We start from the raw sequence: 21,035 nt of genomic DNA on the forward strand, positions 1-21,035 counted from the left end.
TACATAATTGCTTTGCAGAATCCTTCATTGCTGAGCCTTTCACAATATTTGGTTCCATATTTCTCATCTTTAACTATAATTGTTCATAGTTCATGTAATATTTATGCAAAATAGCTTTTAGTGCATCCTCTTATTCTTTCTTCAGAATTTCCCCTTTCTTTTTATCTTCTCTTAATATATCAATTAATGGATAACTGCATTGTGTTTCTAACCATTACTTTATTATTGTATTATATATTTCAATAACAATCATTAAAATTAAAAAAAGAAGTAGCTGTGTCACGTGAGATGGTGTAATGCCTACTGCAGTACTGCAGAACATTATTTTACATATTCTACTCATGTGACTTTAGTACACAGGTATTGGAAAACGATCAAGAGTTCTCAATTTGATTTGTACCTCCTCTAGTGTGCGGATAAGTGCTTCATGTACCGCTGCACTAATGCCATGTTTAACCAGCAAGTTAACACACCTTCTAGCAAACCGAGTTTCTGAGCAATGCTTCCCTTAGCAACAAATTAGATGTATGAGCCCATAATTTCATTAGTTTAACATACAGACCCAGAGCAGAACGCTGGGTTAGAAACTCGGTAGCTGCCAGTCCAAAATCACCCCAGATGAATTCCATAGGGGTGCTCTGGGGGTAATCCTAACAAAGGTCTCCAGCACTTTCCCTCAATTTGTTTAGTGTTAAAAAGGCCTCATAAGGCCCACACTGCAGACCCACATAGTATCGTATGTGTTATTTTAGAATTGTATAAACTATTATGGCTGGTTTGAAATTATAGCCACAGTATGTAATATAATAGAGCTGCCTGGCCTGCATGTACTGGATAGATTTTTCAGAGGAATACTGCCCAATGCAATTTTTACATAGCGCTCAGTGCCACCTTGCAGCCACGTCATGGCACTGTACAGGCATTTCTCAGAAGAGCTTCAATACATTAAAATCAGAAAGACCAGCTTATACTAGACATGACTGCTCCTTTCAGAAGAGCTGATAAGCATTTGATCAGACAGAAGAACATTTTCCGAATGCGCTTTTCATGGCTCTATAGAAAACCTTTCAGAATGACTGCTCTTAAGTGTATTAGACAGCAGGCATTAGATGTTGTGTGTTTAATGGAATGTGCAGATCTTTCCAGTAAGGCAACTAAACTATCAATGGAACAGTATCGACAACTCTCTCAACAGGACTGGTACAGTTTTAATAAGACGGTGTGGCCCTCCACATCGAGCAGAGCCCTTGTTGCTAAACTTTGCAACGGCAGCTTCACAGCACATCTGGGCTGCTGTTTTTCAATGCTGTAGCACCTGCTTTGTGTCTCAGAAGTGAGCTTGTGATTGAAGTGCAAAGACTCTGAACTTCATTTGTAACAGGTGTGATTCATACATGCCACACCACACAGTCCCTTCATTACATATACTAATTACAGAACATGAGTGATATATGTTTTTCCTACTATGCTAGATAAAGAATCTGGGCTTATTTCCATGTTTGTGTGATTTACCTATGCTTTTTAGCACAGAACATAAGGAGTAATGATGTATGGCTTTTAAAACTGTACCTCCTACAGATGTTCCATTCCTGTAACACACACAGTGCAGCACTGAGCTGCACTACCTAAGGGAACGACACAAATGAAGCTCCAATTATAGTGCACTACTATCAGGTCTAAACATTCCAAGTTACAAGCTATTAGCCAGGCATTAATAGTCACTCGCTCCTTCAGTTCTTCACATACGCACAGCACTCCATTTGTTACTCAACAAGAGTCCATTATCACTAGTTAATTGCTACTGAAAATTTTGAGGCCTGCTAACTTATTTGTTGACTGATGTCATATACTAGTAAGAGGTATAAGACCTTATCAAATGGTGTGATTTGTTTCTCATTTCAGCCAGAACAAAGAAACATTTCATAGTTTCCTGGTACCGACAAGAGCAGTGGTCTATCAAACATTTCCTCAAGCAGACTTCTTGACACACATGCTGCAGTTGAACGCATTCACTTATTAGATACACTTGCACCACGATTGCTAGCAAATGCTATTTGTTTAGCCAGGTGATGCCAGCACACCTCACTCTGAACATTATTCCACCAACGGTGATGCCAGGCAATTACCATAATTGCCAAGTGCTCACATCCGAATCCAGGTGTTCCACTAATTCATATCATCTAGCAGGCATGCCAATGAAATATAAGCAGCCTTAGATATTGCACTCATATGCTAAAGTAAGAAAATCATACTCCAGGTAGTGCCATCAAATGCCAACTTCTCAGATCATATAGCAGGTATCATCATCAAATGATCAGCATGTGCTCTACATTTCCATTAAAGGGTATTTGCTTGATATGCCAACCATTGTCATCAGATACCCAGGCGCTCACACCACACACATGCTAAGTGCTCTTATCCATTCCCAGACAGGCAGTGCTATCCCACCACGCAAAACGAAAACAGCACAGAAGCAAAGCTCTTCTTCATGCTTTGGGAGATGCTGTAAACAGGAGATTGAAGCAACATTTATTTATTTATTGTTTGCTTGTAAGGCGCTTATACAATACGAAAATACTGTTTCAAAGAACCCACAGGGCAAGGAGGAAGAGACAGTGGGAAGTACATTACAACACAATATTTAAGAGCAGAGGGGGAAGAGGGAGGGTGATGAACCTACTATACCTTGTGAGTATTCAGAACATGTGTCTGTCACAAGAAAACTGAGACAAGAAGACCAAACTCAGGCTTGCCTGAAGTGCTGGCCTGACAGACTAGAGTGCACCAGTGTTGTGGGCCAACGCAAGGGAGTTTTGCGAATTGGTGCACCTGGCAGGCAACATCTGGTAGTTTTGATCGTAATGCTGGTCCAATGGTATTTAAAAACCTTCATTCACCACACATTTTTCAGAATAAATACACCCACATCCAAGCACTAGTTCATAATCAATCTGAGTTTGAGACAATAAGTGCCGGGACTCAGAAATAAGTGCCATGGCTGAGCCCTGGCAAACATCCCCACGATGTAAGCACTGTTTCAGTTACTGGCTGGCATTTAATCTCTTACATTGGGGTGGCTGATTGCTCTGTTGGTCAAAGAGTCTTTAGGGGCATTCCCCCCTTTCATTCATAATGAAGTGTCTTTCTCATTCAGGTACTCATTTGCTCATGTATTCTTCTGGGAAGACAGAGATTTCACTCAGAGACAGAAGCAGATCAGCTGAATAGCCCAACACTCTGGCAGAATGCGTACAGACTCCCTCAGACCCACCTTCACCCTCAAACTGGAACTCAAGCCACACATCAAGGATGTCCATAATCAAAGCAATTGGGTCATACTTGGCTCTAAAGGCCTTGCTCAAACTAAAGGATTCCACTTTCTAGAAGATGGGCCATCATTTTCCTCTGTGATGAGAGGAATCGCTCAGGAGCAAGCATTCCTGGGCCGCCTGTGTTTATTTAATATAATGCCAAGAACAAAATATTAACCTTAAAGCTAACATTTCTTTGCAGGAAGTTGTGAGATGTGTTGTTAAGTCATTTACACCAATGTGATTTCTTTTAGAAAGGTCTTTGTTATATTCACTGATTAGTTATCAATACAAAGCCCCTAAATCATTGTGTGCTAATTACAGAGGTCAAAATAATGTTCTTAATTTGGACCTTTGTCAGAGTGCGCTGTGTGAGTAAAAGAACATAAAACTAAGGTCATGTCAACTGAGGATTTTATTACGATATTTTTCCTGGGAATAATGAGATTCAGGCAAAGCAAGTGTACTGGTAACTCAGGGGCTTCAATAAAGGAACTGAAGATTAGCTTGCTTCAGCTGGAGCCCATTCCGAATCCTTCTAGTGAGTAAAAGCCTCACAGCCTGTATTATGGAAGTCTGCTGCTCATGAAAGGGAGAGGGGTAAGACGTTATGGAAAAAAGGACATTATCTTGCTTCTTCGATTATTTTCTCTAGGGGACAACCAAAACACTGTACATAGTCTCCTGCAAAGTGCCAGGGGCTGGCCTCGGTTTTGCCCTGCGCACATTTGCACTTGGTGATCCTGGTCTTGGCCTTCGGTTGGCAGATTTCACAGGGTTCCCAAACCCCTTGTCAGTTCAGTACGATGATCACAGCATGATGGGATTATTGGGATGGCCAACACATCCTGGGCCTGGAAAGAGCCTGAGTAACTCTTCTGGGTTTTGAAGGTGGTGATAATACCTCTTTAGTTCTAGTTCGGCTTTTCTGGGCCCAATTGTCCTCAGAGTTGCCCCATCTTCTGGCCATCTCTAGGGCTCTGGTTCCTGGGACACCTTTTCTGTCTATTCCTATGGTTCACACTGACCTGGCTCCCTGTGAGATTGCAACATCTTGTGCCTCTTACCAGCAGCTCTAGATTGTGCCCTCAGCTGACCTGGTCCACCAGAACATCCCTGATATTACGCTCAATGTGTACCTGTTCTTCAATCTCTTCAGTAATTATATTGCCCACTCTAACATGTCTCACTATGCCACTGATTTTAAGGGTTTTCACCTCCAACTTCCTGGATTGTGGTTTTCCTGAATGTTCTTCTGCTCCAACCTCCCCACTCCGATATCAATTCTACTCAACATCCTCACAACTCTTCTCCTGATGGAGACTCCCCTTCTCCTTGTATGGGCTTCTTCCTCCAACCTCCTCGATGTACTCCCTCCAAGCTCGAGTTCTCTTGCCAAGGAAGAACTCTCTCTTCTTACATCCTCCAGTGCTCTCTCCTCAGGAAGACCTTGCTTTTCCTTCAACATCTTCACAACTCCCTTCCTTCCTCTGATGGGTTAGCTCCTCAATTGTCTGACAACTGTCCTTGCTTTGATGGCATGCCTCTCTTCCTTCAACCTCTTCCAAACTCTCCTTCACACCTCAAGCTCTATCCGGCTGCTCTCCTCTCAGAATTCAGATTTATAGCGAGGTCTTTCCTCCCCTTGGGTGGTGCTTGGTAATATTGAGGACACCTGTGTACTGAGGGCTGTGCTCTTTTTGTGATTGGGCCAAGGGTTGGTGGTCATGTGGTTAGAAGGGGGCTGGCTTGAAGTTACATGAAAGTGTGCCGTCATCTTTATTCCAGGAGGCCTGTGGGTAGGAATGGAGTATCCCCCACTCACTGGAACTGTTGCTATCCTTTCCTGCTTTAGGATGAGTCCCTCTGCTCTCCCACTGTGTGAATCTGAATTCAGAAAATCCTCTGTTAAGCATGGGAAGCTACCTCTTACATTTAAGCTTACTTCATCACAGGAAATTTGCAAGTATGTAATCCTTGCAATGCTGAGAGAATGAGGTTTTTCTAATGTGCTAGCATCCTGAACAAATGTAGTTCCTAATTGTTCAAATGCAACTGTGTTACCACAGAGCTTTAGTGGGCTGTGTGAGTATAAGTCACTGTGAAATGCTTCCTCCAGCATCAATGTTGAAGGAATAAATGTATTTTCTCATTGGTCAGGGACTTGGAAATGCTAATGTTGTTCTCTTAAAAGGGAAGGCTTCCTTTCCTACGCTAGAGGTTTAGAACAGGGCAGGGCTGGGAGGATAGCTCTGGGGCAATGCAGAGCAACAAAGGTTTGAATCCCAGCCTTGCGTTTAAAAACTTGTCTCCGGTGTTATGTGTTATTATATGCATTATAAAAGAGTAATTCATTAATAAAGGAAACTTAAGTGGCTCTCCAAGTGCGTTAAGCTTATTGGAACGAGTATCTCTAAGGATAATGGGCAACCTCTGAGTCGGTCACTGGTAGGGTTGTTCTGGTGTAAGAGTAGATGCGTTTGATTAAGCCCCATGAAAAAAGAAACCTTCCTTAAATTCAAAGAATTGCAAGACATGGTGCTTGCCCTGCCAGATTTTATTTTATTTTATTGATTGGATGATTGTAAGGCACCTATACAACAAATGGGGCTTCAAGGCACCATAAGACAAAAAAAGATTGAGTGACCAAGCGAGAAAGATAACACTAATGGACCTACTAGGCCTTGTAACATACAGCTAGTGCAAGTGCAGTAACAAGAATTGCGAGAGAGAGGCGGGGTGGGAGTGTCTGTCTGCACGAATGTGAAGTGCTAAAATGGGAGGGCAAGTGCAAGGGATTGCATGGGGTGAAAGGGGGAAGGTCCACATGCTAAGTGTGAGGAGGTGGGTGGACTGGTCGGAGGGTTGGGAGGCTGGTGCAATGTAGAACTTAGAGAGACCTAGGCAGCCAGTCACAGCAGCAGAAAGGGCATGTTAGCAGGGGAGTGAGAGAGGGAAGGAAGAGGAGAAAAGGAGGGTCGGCTTCCGTAACTTAAGGAGATCCAGCTCAAACACTGGTGTTTAAGAACGATTTTCTATGTGCAGACTTGATCCTAAATTAAACTTGGGTGGTCGTGCCCGGTAACCATCATAAATAAAATGAAATACACTTTTAAGATCTGGGACTGGTATTTCCAGCCTTTTCGCGCTCTGAAAAACTTGTGTACGAGCGTGTTACAAATAAAAAATCATATCATATCATATCATATCATATTTCTCACAGATCATCCAAACTGTCAGGTCATAAATATTCAGACTTATTTGCACTGAGTGAAGTAAGCAAAACTCTTCCCTCTTACATCTGCCCCCCCTCAAAAAATGTAAGATGCAGCGCTTCACCACCAAAATCTTTTTTAATTTTTGCAACAGGCCCAACAAACAAATGGTGCATTTTTCGAGGGGCGGCTTGTTCACAGGCAATAGGTTTCACAGACGTTCTCAGGGGTCGCTAATGGAATATTGCAATACTTTTGGGTGTGCTGAATGAGCAAGACACTCTTTGGAATTTGGGGAAGAGGTTTCTCACACATTAAATGTTTGAATAAGATTGTGCCCAACGGTGCATTCTATAGTGCAATTTTTTGGAAAGAATTGGTAGAGACAGTTCAAATAAACTTGGTATGCAATATGACACGGCCTATCATTTCTATAAAAAAGGCATTGTACTTCGCCTTTCCCTCACCTCGTTTCTCATTGTGGGGGGATAAATGACATTATACCCCCCCCACTTAAAATTGTGGGGAGGATATGTCCCCTCTGCCTGCCTCATTTCCTACGCCCATGGATACACACCAAGTTTTGGGGAAAGCCAGACATTTTTACGGGGTAAGCATCATTCTTTTTGGGGGGACTGTGTGTCTTGTTTGGGATTTGAAAAAGGTTTTAGCTGGAACATATTTATTTTGTCTTACTTTTGGGGAGAGTAACTATTGCAGTTTGTATTGTAAATTCTTTTCGCCTATGTTGGGAAAACCTTTATTTATTTTATTTACTTTTAAAGCCAGCTTCTTTGGGAAGCCCTTTTTGGATAGGGAATCCATCATTTTTGTCTTCTTTTAGAGACTTTTTTTTACTTTTATTTTGTTTAGAAGAACCTATTTTTTGTTGGGAAAAATTACAGTGATGCAAATAGAGGAATATACAGGGTAATTCATGGAAATTCGCACAAAAGTGGCGCATGCGGCTGGCGCACAGTGTTCCCGTGCGATAGACTGCGCCAGCCGTGTGCGATAAAATCCATTTCAGCGCACAGCGTATGCATGGATTTTAGCCTCCAAAACCAGCTGTGGTGCAGAGTGTCGCAGCGACCCTGCAGCAGCGCCAGTTACGCCCCCAAGAACACCCTTGCGCAAGGAAAAGGCATCAAAATCCCCAATCCAGCGCAAAGGTCTGCGCCAACCCAAAACCAGTTTACCGGACTGCCAAACAGCAAACGTCAAGTGGGGAACGTGTATTACGGGTTTCGCGGTACCTTCCACATGCAAAAGGGCCTGTGCGAGCGGGGTACATGTATAACTGGGGTTTGCGGGAAGTTTCACATGCGATTGGCCTGGGTATGTGTATTCCAGGGGCGCGCGGGAAGTCTCACACGCGAATGGGCTGGGTACGTGTATTTCAGGGGTGCGCGGGAAGTTTCACACGTGAATGGGCTGGGTACGTGTATTCCAGGGGTGCGCGGGAAGATACACACGCGAATGGGCTGGGTACGTGTATTTCAGGGGTGCTCGGGAAGTTTCACACGCGATAGGCCCTGTGCGAGTGGTGTACGTGTATTCCTGGGGTTCACGTGAAGTTTCACACGTGAATGGGCTGGGTACGTGTATTTCAGGGGTGTGCGGGAAGTTTCACACGCGAATGGGCTGGGTACGTGTATTTCAGGGGTGCGCGGGAAGTTTCACACGCGAATGGGCTGGGTACGTGTATTACAGGGGTGCGCGGGAAGACTCACACGTGAATGGGCTGGGTACGTGTATTTCAGTGGTGCGCGGGAAGTTTCACATGCGATTGGCCTGGTTACGTGTATTTCAGGGGTGCGCGGGAAGTTTCACACGCAATTGGCCTGGGTACGTGTATTTCAGGGGTGCGCGGGAAGTTTCACACGTGAATGGGCTGGGTACTTGTATTACAGGGGTGCCGGGGAGTCCTACACGTGAATTGGCAGTGTGGGTCCTCCCAGGTGTTCCCTCTACACCCTCCACGGCCCCTGCAGGCAGCCCACACCACAGCTGACTACCCTGCACCCCATGTCATGTCCCGCAGGCAGCCCATCCACCATGGGCATGCCCCCCAGCAAAGCCACATGTCACCTTGCACTACTGGTCGCCAACTCATGTCACCCTGCACCCTCACCCCCCAGCAGTATGGGGCACCTGCCAGCATGCCCCCACTCATGTCCCCCTGCACCCCACCCCCCAGCAGTGAGGGGCACCTGCCAGCAGGCCCCCACTCATGTCACACTCGTGTCCCCCTGCACCCCCACCCCCCAGCAGTGCGGGGCCCCTGCCAGCAGGCCCCCACTCATGTCCCACTCATGTCCCCCTGCACCCCCACCCCCCAGCAGTGCGGGGCACCTGTCAGCAGGCCCCCACTCATGTCCCACTCATGTCCCCCTGCACCCCCACCCCCCAGCAGTGCGGGGCACCTGCCAGCAGGCCCCCACTCATGTCCCACTCATGTCCCCCTGCACCCCCACCCCCCAGCAGTGCGGGGCACCTGCCAGCAGGCCCCCACTCATGTCCAACTCATGTTCCCCTGCACCCCCCCAAGCAGTGCGGGGCACCTGCCATCAGGCCCCCGCTCATGTCCCCTTGCCCCCAGGTCATGACGATCCTAAATCATGGCCCTTATGGCCAGCCTACCCAGCACAAAGACCCAACCAAGTATTGCATCCACCCACATCGAAAATGCAATTACATGATACAACCCCAATGGCAAGTATGTAAATGAACACCTGTCCGTCACACACACACAATGGGTGCAAGTGAATCTCAAAACACAAATCATGACATGCATGAAACCAATGAGATAATACCACAAATGGAAGTATTAAAAACGTATATTGAAGATAACATGAACGTAAATCAAATCAAACACACAACAATGGGAATAACAAAAGAAATGGTCCATGTCCGGTAAATAATGAAAAACAAGAAATAATAAGCCAAAGAAATCCAAATAGGAATGGTGTCCAAAGTCACAGTCCAAATAATAAAATGCAAGGTTTAAAACAAAGTAAAAACCATTGCTCCATGGTGAACACAAAAAAAATATAAAAAAAGATGAATCCAATGTAGAACTATGTACAATCGAAGAATCCAGGGTCCATGATCCCGACTCAATAAATGAAAGCTACAAAATACTACTACCTAATAAAAATAACTATGTACAAAAATGTGGTTCAGTGTTCAAGCGGTCCAAAATAAAGAAAAAACGAAAGGAAACCTAACACTAACTAACTTACTATTTACAAGGGCAGCGGGCAAGTCCAACGGCTCACTGGTTGATGTCCCGGGCCAGGGCATCATCGAACTCCTGCTCAATGTCCTGGAGGCGGTCTTCTTCCATGGCCCCGAGGGTTCGCAGGGACGATGACATCCGGATCTCCAGGTCCCTGCGAATGGCCTCTAGGCACTCGGCCCGCCTCAGGGCCCTCCGCATGGAGTTCTCCGCCCTGACCATCGTGAGCCGTGCCTCTTCCACCCGCTGCCGCTCCGCATCTATGGCATGGCCCAACCACTGCCACACGAAAGACACTTCCCGTCCAGGGTCCTCCTGCCCTCCGGCCGATGCCTGCCCCTCCGATGATGAAGGCCCCGAGCCATCATGGCTCCCACCTTGTTGCTGCTGCTGCTGTGCCACTGCCTGTGCCCTGGCTCTTGCTGCCTGCACATCCTCCTCCGGCTGGGGCGCAGTTGTTGATGTGGCCACCCCTGCTGGACGTACGACTCCCGACTGTGGCAGGGATGTGTCCTCCAACAGCCTGGCCGCAGGGTCAGAGGCAGCTCCACAGGGTACCCAGGTGATACATGGGTGGGAAGATGGCATGGAGGACGACTGGGGCATAGGGGGTTCAGTTGAGGGGGGGGTCGGAACAAGGTCCAGAAAATCGAGGAATCCGGCCCTGGTGAGCTGGCCCAGTGGGTGAATGCGGTCAACGAGCCATGCGAGAAGACGTGCAGTCTCCTCATGAAAAGACTGCAGGTCAGCTCGCATGGCACGTTGACGCAACGCCACCCCACCCAGGACAGGCTCAACCCGGTGCCGGATAGCCACATCCGCAGGGAGAGGAAGGCCAGTTGGTGTAAGCCAATCCCCTCCCTGGGAACGGGTCTGGACGTAGGCATCCCTGCTGGTGCAAGATGATGCAGTGACAGGGACAGGATTGTACACAGGCACCTCCGTGGCAGCCTGTGCTGCCTCCTGTCCCTGCCCCTGCACTGCACCACTAGCACCAGTGGAATCCCCACCTCCAGACCCCGTCTCTGTCCCTTGCACGGCCTCCTCCTCCACCAAACCCCCCACCAACCTGGATGACTCCGTGCCATCTTCCTCCATCAGACCCTGTGGGGTCTCAGCCGCCCCTTCTGCTGCCGAGGAGTCCAACTCCGACCTCCGCCTCTTGGACCTCCCCTCGGCAGCTGCAACCTGGGATGCAGCACCGGACTCCTCACTCCCCGACGAGATGACAACCTGGGAGGGGAGCCGGGCCTTGCGTCTCCGGCTGGCGGTGCGATCCCTGCCGCTGTGCCCCACAGCACCCTCTCCGCCCTCTTCATCAGTTGACGCTGCAGACAGGGAGAGATAGGTGACAGGCATCAGGGCACTGTACAATGGACTCATACACACATGACAGTTGCACACAAGTGTCATTGTCAAACTTCAGACATGGCATCACAATCCCCGACACACATGTCATTTAAACTCACACACATGAGCTATTCCACAGCCATATTGCAACAGCCAGCACCATCCATACACATACAACAGCATGAACGGCCAAAGGTGAGCCTGACATCACATTAAACACAAGGAGTGCACTAGACACGCGCACACGCCACCACACTCACATGCATGTGTACACCTCCTACGACTGTCGCAGTGATGAGATTTGCACCCATGTGACATCTGGCAATCAGTCTTCTACACATCAGTGTCCCAGGCATCCATGTTGCATCACTGTTGCACCCTTGTCAAATACACACACATGCACATGCACACGGTGCAGGCACATGCAGCTGGAACCGACATCCATGTGTGACACCACAACCATCCCAACTAACATACACAGTCATCCAAACATGTGTGCCTACACATCAGCATTTTGCATGCAAGCTCACACACACATGCACCATCCATGTATCACACATGAGAGGCCTCGCATGTGTCAGCCTCACGGCCCTGTACATACATGGCCCGACAAAAACACATGTGCAACCTGCACACTACTGGCACACCACCACACGCACAGCATACAATCAGTATGCATGTACACTTACCGCTCGACTCCAGATGGGTCTGCCTCCCAAGGACCTGGACGTGGAGTGCTGGAGATATGCGTTCCAGGACCCTCATCTGATCTTCTGACAGGTGGCCCCGTCGCCCCTTAGCATTCGCTGCCTTCAAGAGGTGCCGGGCCTTGCTGAGGGTCCTGGACCTGAAGTCCTCCCAGCGCTTCTTGACATGATGGAATAGGCGGACTGCCACCCCCTCCGCGTGGATGGCAGTCACGATGTCCGTCCAGATCCGGGTCCGTCCTTCCTTGTCAGCTCGAGAACTTCCATAGAGGGCATCATACTGCCCCAGGACTTGCTCCACCAGGACACCAACTTCGGTGGCAGTGAAGCTGGTGGCCCTCTGCCTCTCTGGCTGGGGGTTGCCAGTGGTGCCAGATGGTGTAGTGCCCGACATGGCAACCCCAGAGGCAGGAGTGGGTGGGCAACTGGATCCTGGGGCTGGGCTGTCGAGAAAGAAAGTACTCCAGTCGGGAGTCTTTGGTTCCAGCAGGGGTGGTCACAGCAACTGCACCCCTGGCTGATGTGCAGGCAGCAAATAGCAGGGCGCGTGGGCAGCAGGCAGGCAGCAGCAGATGGCAGGTGGGAGCGTGCTCGGGGCTCTGGGGGGCAGTAATTCGGCCTTCTGGGCAGGAGCGTGGTCTTCCGTGTGCTTACGCGTGGCCAGCTTGATACGGAGTGATTTGGCACGTGAAAATCTTGCATGTCAGCGTGTAATTCGTACGCGATTTCATTGGACCAAAGGCCCTTAGCTCATAAGCGCGTCTGTGACGTGCGTGCGCAGGCGTTTCCCTGTACACGGGTGCATGTTACACGTCCAAGAACTGCACGTCCGAGTGTCAGCTCGTGTAATTGGAGGATAGGGCGTATACATGGAAGTGACGTGGGACGTGTGGGCCAGTTCAAAAGGCACGTGTAGGACGTCATTTCCTTGTACGTGCTTTTCGTGGAGAGCGAGTGGGTAAATTCTGTACTTCTTGTCGGTTTACACGCGATTTACTTCACAACATTTCTAGTTCATACTCCCTGTTACCTCTGACAGCTTTTTTCTGATTTTCTGTTGGGCCTGTTTCCTCAAACAGCGTTCACTTCTTCTTTTGTCCTGTCTCCTCAGACAGTGTACAATTCTTCTTTTGGCGGGGGTGTTGCCAACGCGCACACGTGCGTATTTTTCACGCTCATTTTCCAGGCAGACGGTGTATTTACCAACTGTGCTTGCCCCGTGTGTCACGTACCCCTTCAGAGGTCATTGTGGGCTGCGTGTAACACGCGTACGTTCATTTTTGTGTTTCTGGGTGCCACAGCGTAGTGCGGGTTCATTTTCCCACGCACGTGGTCTACGAGGGGTTGCGTGCACGTTATATTCTGTTTTTGGGGTGCCTGTGCGTTGCGTGACCCGTCATCTTTCCCCAGGGGTCACATACAGCCTTGCTAGAGCACTAGGGTACGAATTCCATCTAGTACCCTACCCCTTTGACACCCAATTGCCCAGGACAATAGTTTACTGCAACTCCCATACGCACAACAACATCAGTGCCATGGTTGGGAGGCGACCAAGCAGTAAGGATGGCAAAGGTGGCCGAGCCTCAAGAGGTGGCCGTGGTGGGCGCGGTAGGGGACATGGCCGGAATTTGCAGGGTACCCCTAGCCCCCATGTGTGGAGGACCAGTCAGGGACACCCATGCCCCCCCCCCATAGTTGAGGGAAACGTGGCTGACACCATCTCTGTGTACCAATGATCTTGAAAAAATAGACCTAGTACCTAGTTATTTTTTTTTTTGCAATATCAAAAATAGTTTATTTTAATAGATTAAATCACAACCCAATATTTTCTTTTATAAAACTAATCTAAAAAACAGAATTTACAGTAAAATAGACCCTACAACACAAAGTGGATACATATACAATAACAAATTACTAGTTTCGCACACATACATTCCTATAACATGACAATACAATACAACAGCATATAAAATTTATATAATGATTTAAACATTTCCAGGTACTAGGTCTATTTTTTCAAGATCATTGGTACAAAGAGGGTTGTATAGTATCATACAAAATGATAAGATCAGTGTTGAATGAGGGAATGTAATTACTGTCTCCTTTATATGATGAAAATGTTGGTTATCCCCTAACCGTGAGAGAGAGGGAATGTTAAAACAAGGGGAACGGCAAAACCTTTGTTGAAACAGGTGACACCATCTCTGATCAGCCCTTGTTGGACCGGCCCATTGTGGCACCTGACCTGGTAGAGGGTGACTCCCAGGCTGACTTCCAGGTCGCCAAGTCTAGGCCACGTGTGGCGGTGCAAGTTGGTGTCACCAGGCCACGTGGATCAGGGGCACCTATGTCATCTGCTGCCCCGAGTAGGCAGGGTGGGGAGGCTGCATGGGCAGCTGCAGCTCCATCCACCCCAGCTCTGACTCTCCCAGCCAGGGCAGTGTTGGTCCCAGTCCATCTTGCTAACGTTCCCCCTGACTACGTAACACTTCAGCCAATGCCTGCACCAAGTCCCATGCTCAGTGTGCATTCCCACACTCCAACTACCCAGTACACCGGTGCTCCTGCCCCTAGTGGCCAGAGCGGCGTGGGCCACTCAGGATCCCCACCACCTTCCAAAAAAAGAGGAAGAGTGCTCGTCCACTACAGGCTGATACCCCAGACACGGCTACGCAGTCCGGCACGCAAAGGAAGCCTAGCTTCAATGATGCCGAACGTGATGCACTTGTGCAGTATGTGTCCGCACACGACAGCGAAATGTTGATCACTTCAGGGTGCAAGCCCACACCTGCCCGACGTCAGGCACACTGGCAGACCATCGCGGACATCATAAATGCCCTTGGATCAGTGAGGCGCACAGCTGGTGAATGCTACAAGCGCTGGAATGACCTTAAGCGCAGGACAAAGAAAAAGCTGGCCTCAAGTCATGCTGCCACTCTGGTGACTGAAGGTGGGTCTCCACAAGAGGACATTGACCTCACTGTACATGAGTCTGTTGCTGGGACCTACGTCACAGAGGAACAGATCCAAGGTGTGGGAGATCTGCCAGATTACGAGGCATTGTCCGGTGAGTGCACATGCATGTGTGTGTGATCCATGTGTATGTTGTGTATGTGAGGGGTTCTGATTGATTGCCAGGTGAGGGTGTGTGTGCCTGAGTGGTTTGGGTCACCCATGTGCTTCATCCAAAACATTCTGCACCCCTGGATTTGGGTATTACAGTATCCCTTCTGCCCACAGTAGACTTTTTGTGCAACATCACGCCAGTTGCCCTTGAAGTGGCATCTTGCAACAAAATTGTTCCGTATTTCTCATTGTTCATTCAGGCTGATTGTTTCGATCCCCCCACATTCACTACACATATCTGTTGTCAAACGATATGTGACATGCCTATGGTACATGCCATCTGTGTGATGGCATGGTCATGTATGTGGATTGGACAAACCACTCACAGGCCAATGTGTGATGGCTCTGCTAGCCAGCATGCAGCTAACGTGTTGCTCTTCCATCTTGGTGTCATCAGTGTCTGACATTTTCCTCCCCTTCAAACTCAGTGACAGTGCATGCATGGGAGGGTTATAGTCATGTGGGACATGTGTCAATCAAGTACTGGTTCTGTACCTCGTGAGGCCTAATTGTGTGCCATGGTGCTAATGCCTGTTTCCATTTTTTGTCTTTCATGTTTCTGCAGGGGATGACGCACTTGATGCTGTTGAGGGTGAGGAGATGGTGCAGACCCAGGAGGGATCTCAGGCACGACCGGGCACCAGTGGGGGACGGGGTGTGGTGGTGGGTGAGAACCCACTCTTGCTGCAGACCGTTCTCTCCAGGGGTGTCTCTGGGTGCACCTCACCAGACCTCTTTTCGGGTGTTGATTAGGATGATGGGACCTATGTGGCTTCGCAGGTAGGTGTTTCTGAGAGGGATTCTGTTCTGTCCGACCCACCTGCACCAGGGGTACAGCCCACTATGGGGATGTCAGTGTTGGTAGGTCCGCCTTTGGTGGTTACGGATGCAGGGCCGCACTCCGCAACATCTGATCCTGTTCCTGGGCCAGCAGATCAGAGGGGGAATGCAGTCCTGCAGCCTCAGGCAGTGCCGACACAGCAAGGCACACTTCGCCTTGCCCCAGACAGGTGTGGGGCCCGCCAACGCAGTGGCCGTACGCCACCAGGCAATACCGCATGGGAGAGATCCATATACGGTATGGCAAACCAACAGGCAGCAGCATCTGAGATGATGGCTCAAGCTATGGAGAGGGTGGCCACTTCCATTGTCCCCCCAGAGAGGCAGATGGAGCAACTACAGCAGGCAACAGACTCCATTTGCCAATCACTCAGGGACGACATGTTGGCGTCCAACAGGGACAGACGGGTGGCCCTGGACACTCTGCGGTAAGCCTTTTCTTTACAGTCCCAAGGCCCGAGGGAAGCCCTGAGGGTAGAAGTCTGTCACCCCAGGCAGACTCTTGTGGAGATTGAGGCTTCCACTGTCACGAGGACAGAACAGCTGCTGGAGCGTGTCACACGTACGCTCTCAGCAGAGATGCAGGCAACAGGGGAGGAGGTCCGGGCATCACGTCAGGTGGTGCATGGGGATCTCCGCACCATAATCCTCTAGAACGAGACCTTCCACACCCGCATGCTTGCTGCCATGGAGGACCAGGCTAGGGCTTTGCGTGGGCTGCCTCCCATAGCACCACCACCTCCCGTGGCGGCAGCAGCACAGGGTGATGAGAGCGAGCACAGCGATTCAGAATCTCTCACATTAGCGTAGCCGTGCAGGCCATGAGCCCATGGAGGTGTTTTTTTTTCGCAACCTCCACACAGGTGGCTGTTGATGTGCACCTTGTCCTCGGACCTCCTGGGTGGCCTCCCCCAACCCCCTTGGCCCCCACATGGCCATTTTTGATTTTTGATTTTTGGATTTTGGTTTTTGATTTTTGATTTTTGCTTTTAGCTTTTTTGTTACAGTGTGTTGCCTTGTGTGGCTCCCGTGGGCATCCACTGTATTGCGGCTGGGCACCTGCAGGCTTGCCTGAGTTTGGGTTAGATGCTTGGGTTTGTGAGACACACACCCCTCCTGCTTCCCGTTACCATGGGCTTGCAAAGGGTGTGCCCAAGTGACAGTAACTTACACAGTGACGTTGGACTCCCATGACATGTGTGGGCAGTCTGCAGTCAATACTGTGTATACATTCCTAGTGCATATTGTTGTAGCATTGTACACTGCATGGTGTATTGATGTGTGCTTGTGCATCCATGTCTCCCTCCTAATTTGCAGGTTCATTCCACATGTCTTCACAAGGCCGTCTACTTTGGAGATGGAGTTCATGTTGTAAGCAGTGCACTTCCAGATTTGCGTGGCACCAACACTGTACAGTTGGGGGTGGTTGTTGTGCTAGCATCACCAGGTTGTAAGTCTACGTATGCTTTAACTTAGTACTGTCATGTGAATGCTATGTTTGGGGTGGCTAGCTGCATTGTATTGTGGTAAGTCTTTGGTCATGTGTGTTGTCAGTTCTACATTAATGGGAGCACATTGTGTGTGGCCATTTTCCCATCGGGACACTGTACTTTGTGACACTTGTGTCATGTTTTGGGGATTCCTTTGTTTGCTCTCACATAGCATGACATGCCCTGGTGTGTTGGGGGGCGGTGCTGGGGAGGTGTTGGGTGACATGGCACTGTTGTCATGTTGTATCTTGCAGGGGGGTAATGATTATAGCAGCATAGAAGTGTGTCTTTTGATGACACAGCATTGGTGGTGTTTGTGTAGGTAGGGATGCACACAATGGAACACTACCAGGTTGTTAGGCGGAAACCTGTGCAGTTCCCTCTGGGACCACTGCAAAAGATTTAGGACTACAGGTGTTTGGCAGTAAACCCACTTGGTAGCAGACTGTACCACACAGATTCACTTGGTAGCTGTGGCTGAGCAGTCAGACTTCCCTCAAGAAGAGTTAGGCAGTATGTGGAGTATACAAAATAGGGCAATTCTACACAGTAAGACAAGCAAACACGCAACAAGGCTTCGGTGTAAAGATAGAAAGGTATTTATTTATAACAACACATCTATAGAAAACACTCTGGCACTAATACGGCAAACAACTTCAATCACAATTACTTATACGAAGAAACAGATCAATCCCCCTAACAATAGTTCGACAAGTCTAGGTTTACCGGCATCACTTATTTGCAGACAGAGGTGTATGCTTTAACCTAAATGGCACTCTAGTATTCGTTAGGACGGGAGAGAAAAATAAGGCAGGTTATGAAATCAACTCGGTACCAGTACTTTACGGACAAATGCAAGGCAAATAAGGCAGGGTCTACTGCAGATCACAAAGTTCAGAGGCCAGGCCCACTCGGAGAGAGGCAAGGTGATATGTCCCAAAAGTGTCTCCGTGGAAATGCGCTTAGAGTCTTTATCGCAAATTGTTATGGAAAGTTTGGACCAGTTCAGAACAGAAAGTTGGAGAACGCTTGGAGGCGACCCAATGGAAAGGCGAGGATTCAGACACCTCACTCTATCCGGCAGAAAGGGAAGCCAGGCGGACACGGTACCTTGTTTGTGGAGAGACAGCTCCGGCGGGAGCAGTTGTTCCTGGTGGTGGATGCACGTCGGGTCTTTGCCAAGAGAAGAGATGATCTCGTCGTCGAAGGAAAGTTGAAGATCGTTGCACCACCAGGGAAGAGACCAGCCGCGGAGTGCTCCGTCACAAGGCACCACCTTTTGGTCGTGGTACAGGGGTAGTGGCTATCCGGTTGCCGAGGTGCTCTGCACGGGCAATTCAACCACTGCGTCCTGGAGCGAAGAAAAAGCAAAGGTGACTGGTTGTTCCCACCAGTCAGGGGAAGAGACTCTCCGGCAGGGAGATCTCCTCTGTCGTCGGGAGGTGGTGAGTCGGTTCAGCAGGGCTCTACCGGAGGTGTCGTCGTTGCAGGTCGGCTCAGCTTTACCCTCGTCGGATTCTTAGGTCCTGTGGCGACTTCTGAAGATCCAGTCCCAAAAGCCCTGCTTTTATGCAGAAAACCCCCATTCACTCAGCCTAGCAGTCAATCAAAACACACTAAGTGGTGAGCGGGGAGGCTCACCACTTGGGCCATCACACCAGAGTGCGACCGGAGTTGGCAAAGCAACTCAGTCCAGGGTGCCTAAACCCCCTCCCACACCCCTGTGGTAACCTAGAAAGAATGGCACCACTTTGGAGGGTCTCTGTACAGAAGCCCGCCAAAAGTGGAACAAAGGGCTCAACCTTTCGTTTAGGAGTCAGAGAGACGAACACAGACGCCATTTTAAAAACCGAGTTCTGTCAGAAAATACCATCCGATAGACTTATTTAAGATAAGTAAATCGGTGGTATGTTAGAGATTAACGAGAAAAAGTATTAATCTCCAACAATGGGAAGAATCCCATAGGGTTATATTCGGGGTCGAATATAAAAAGTAGTTTCCACTGCCACCAGCCAAAACTCGACGAGGGGGGATGGGACAGTGCCCCCTCGAATAACAGACCCAGGAATAATCGAATTACCCCTACTAGTACGTCCACAATCGGATGGTTTGTACTAGTTCTGTTAGTAAATTTAGGTCTAGTAAAGCCAATGGTGACTTTACATGCCCGGGGAGACAGTAGTCAGTCCCCGGGTATGGAGTCTATGACGGAGGTCCGCTAGGACGCCCCAGTGCTACGGCACGGAGGGTGCGGTGTAACATACATAGCAAAACATATGAGACCCTATGGAGTAAAAGACCCCATAGCCCATAGAACACATTGACATTCCAAGGAATTACACACATTCATGTCCAAGAGTGGGAGAAAAAGAGTCTCACTCTTGGCAGGATGGAAAAAACAAACTCCAGAAATCCAGCAAAGCTGCTGGGGGACTCACTAGGTTAGCCTAAACAGAGAATTCTCCCTAACACAGTTGAACAATCTCAGGCTGGTATGGTTGTGACAGTTGACTGTCAGTTGAATCATCATCATTGATAGTCAGCTGGTATGTGCCAGGGCTGTGTGCACTCCACAGGGGTGTGATTTTAGGTGAAGTAATTAGCCACCAGCTGCGTACGGGCTGCCTCACCCCGTGCCCTTTCCCCTCCCATGCGCAGCGGGCGTGCATGTGGTTGGGGATGTGGGGGCACCACCATGTCCACCGGCAGGCCCCTGCATGTTGCAACGTTGTGCAGGACACATGCTGCCACTATGATCCTGCACACTACTGGCGGAGCGTATAGCAGCTGCCCACCAGAGCAGTCAAGGGAGCGAAAGCGTGACTTGAGCACTCCGAATGTGCGCTCCACTATGCCCCGGGTTTCAATATGGGCTGTGTTGTATCTTACCTGGGGTGGCATGGTGGGGTTCCGAATTGGCGTCATCATGTGGGTGCTCAGAGGGTAGGCACTGTCCCCTGGGGAGGTGGTGATGGGTATCATTAGTGGGGTTGTGACATTACTCAGTATCTGACATGCATGCATGTGCTGTGGCATTTATACTCACCAACCAGCCATGTATCGAAACTGTCGCGGGTGGACCCTGGATAGTTGGCATATACTGAGGTATGATTCCCTTGGCATCACATACTACCTGGACGTTGATGGAATGCCAGTGCTTGCGGTTTCGATAGATGTGCTCAGTGGCCCTGGGTGGACGTAGAGCCACATGGGTGCAGTCAATGGCACCTAGCACTTTGGGGAAGTGTGCCACCCTATAAAAATCCTGGACGACAGCCTGCCTTTCTGCAGGTGTTCTGGGCAGGTATATGTGCCTGCGTACTGATGGGCGTGCAGTCATGATGGCCAACACCTGGTGTAGGCAGCGTGACTGCGACTGCGTGGCCTGTGACACCCCCCCCCCACTATGGCACTTGTCCGCTGAAATGATCCAAAGGCCAAGAAGTGCAGTACATTAAGGACCTTCACCAGGGGGCTCAGTGCTTGGGAGCAGAGGGTGGGTGATGTGAGGTCATCCTCCAACTCACTGACCAGGTCGAGTATTATGTGAGGTGGAAACCTATACCTCCCATACACGTGGTCATCAGGCATCCCAAAAAGGCTGGTTCTGGGTGTAAAAATTCTGGCCCTGGCCATCCTCCTCCTCCTCCTGCGGTATCCCATGGCCACTGCTGCTAGGAACAGTATATTCATCCTGGCATCTGAGCTTGTTTATTGTTTGCGCGCACTTTTATGCTGCGCGGGTCGACGTACGC

This window comes from Ambystoma mexicanum, chromosome 6p (genome assembly GCF_040938575.1).
Source record: "Ambystoma mexicanum isolate Mex_15411 chromosome 6p, UKY_AmexF1_1, whole genome shotgun sequence".
NCBI classification, from domain to species: Eukaryota; Metazoa; Chordata; class Amphibia; order Caudata; family Ambystomatidae; genus Ambystoma; species Ambystoma mexicanum.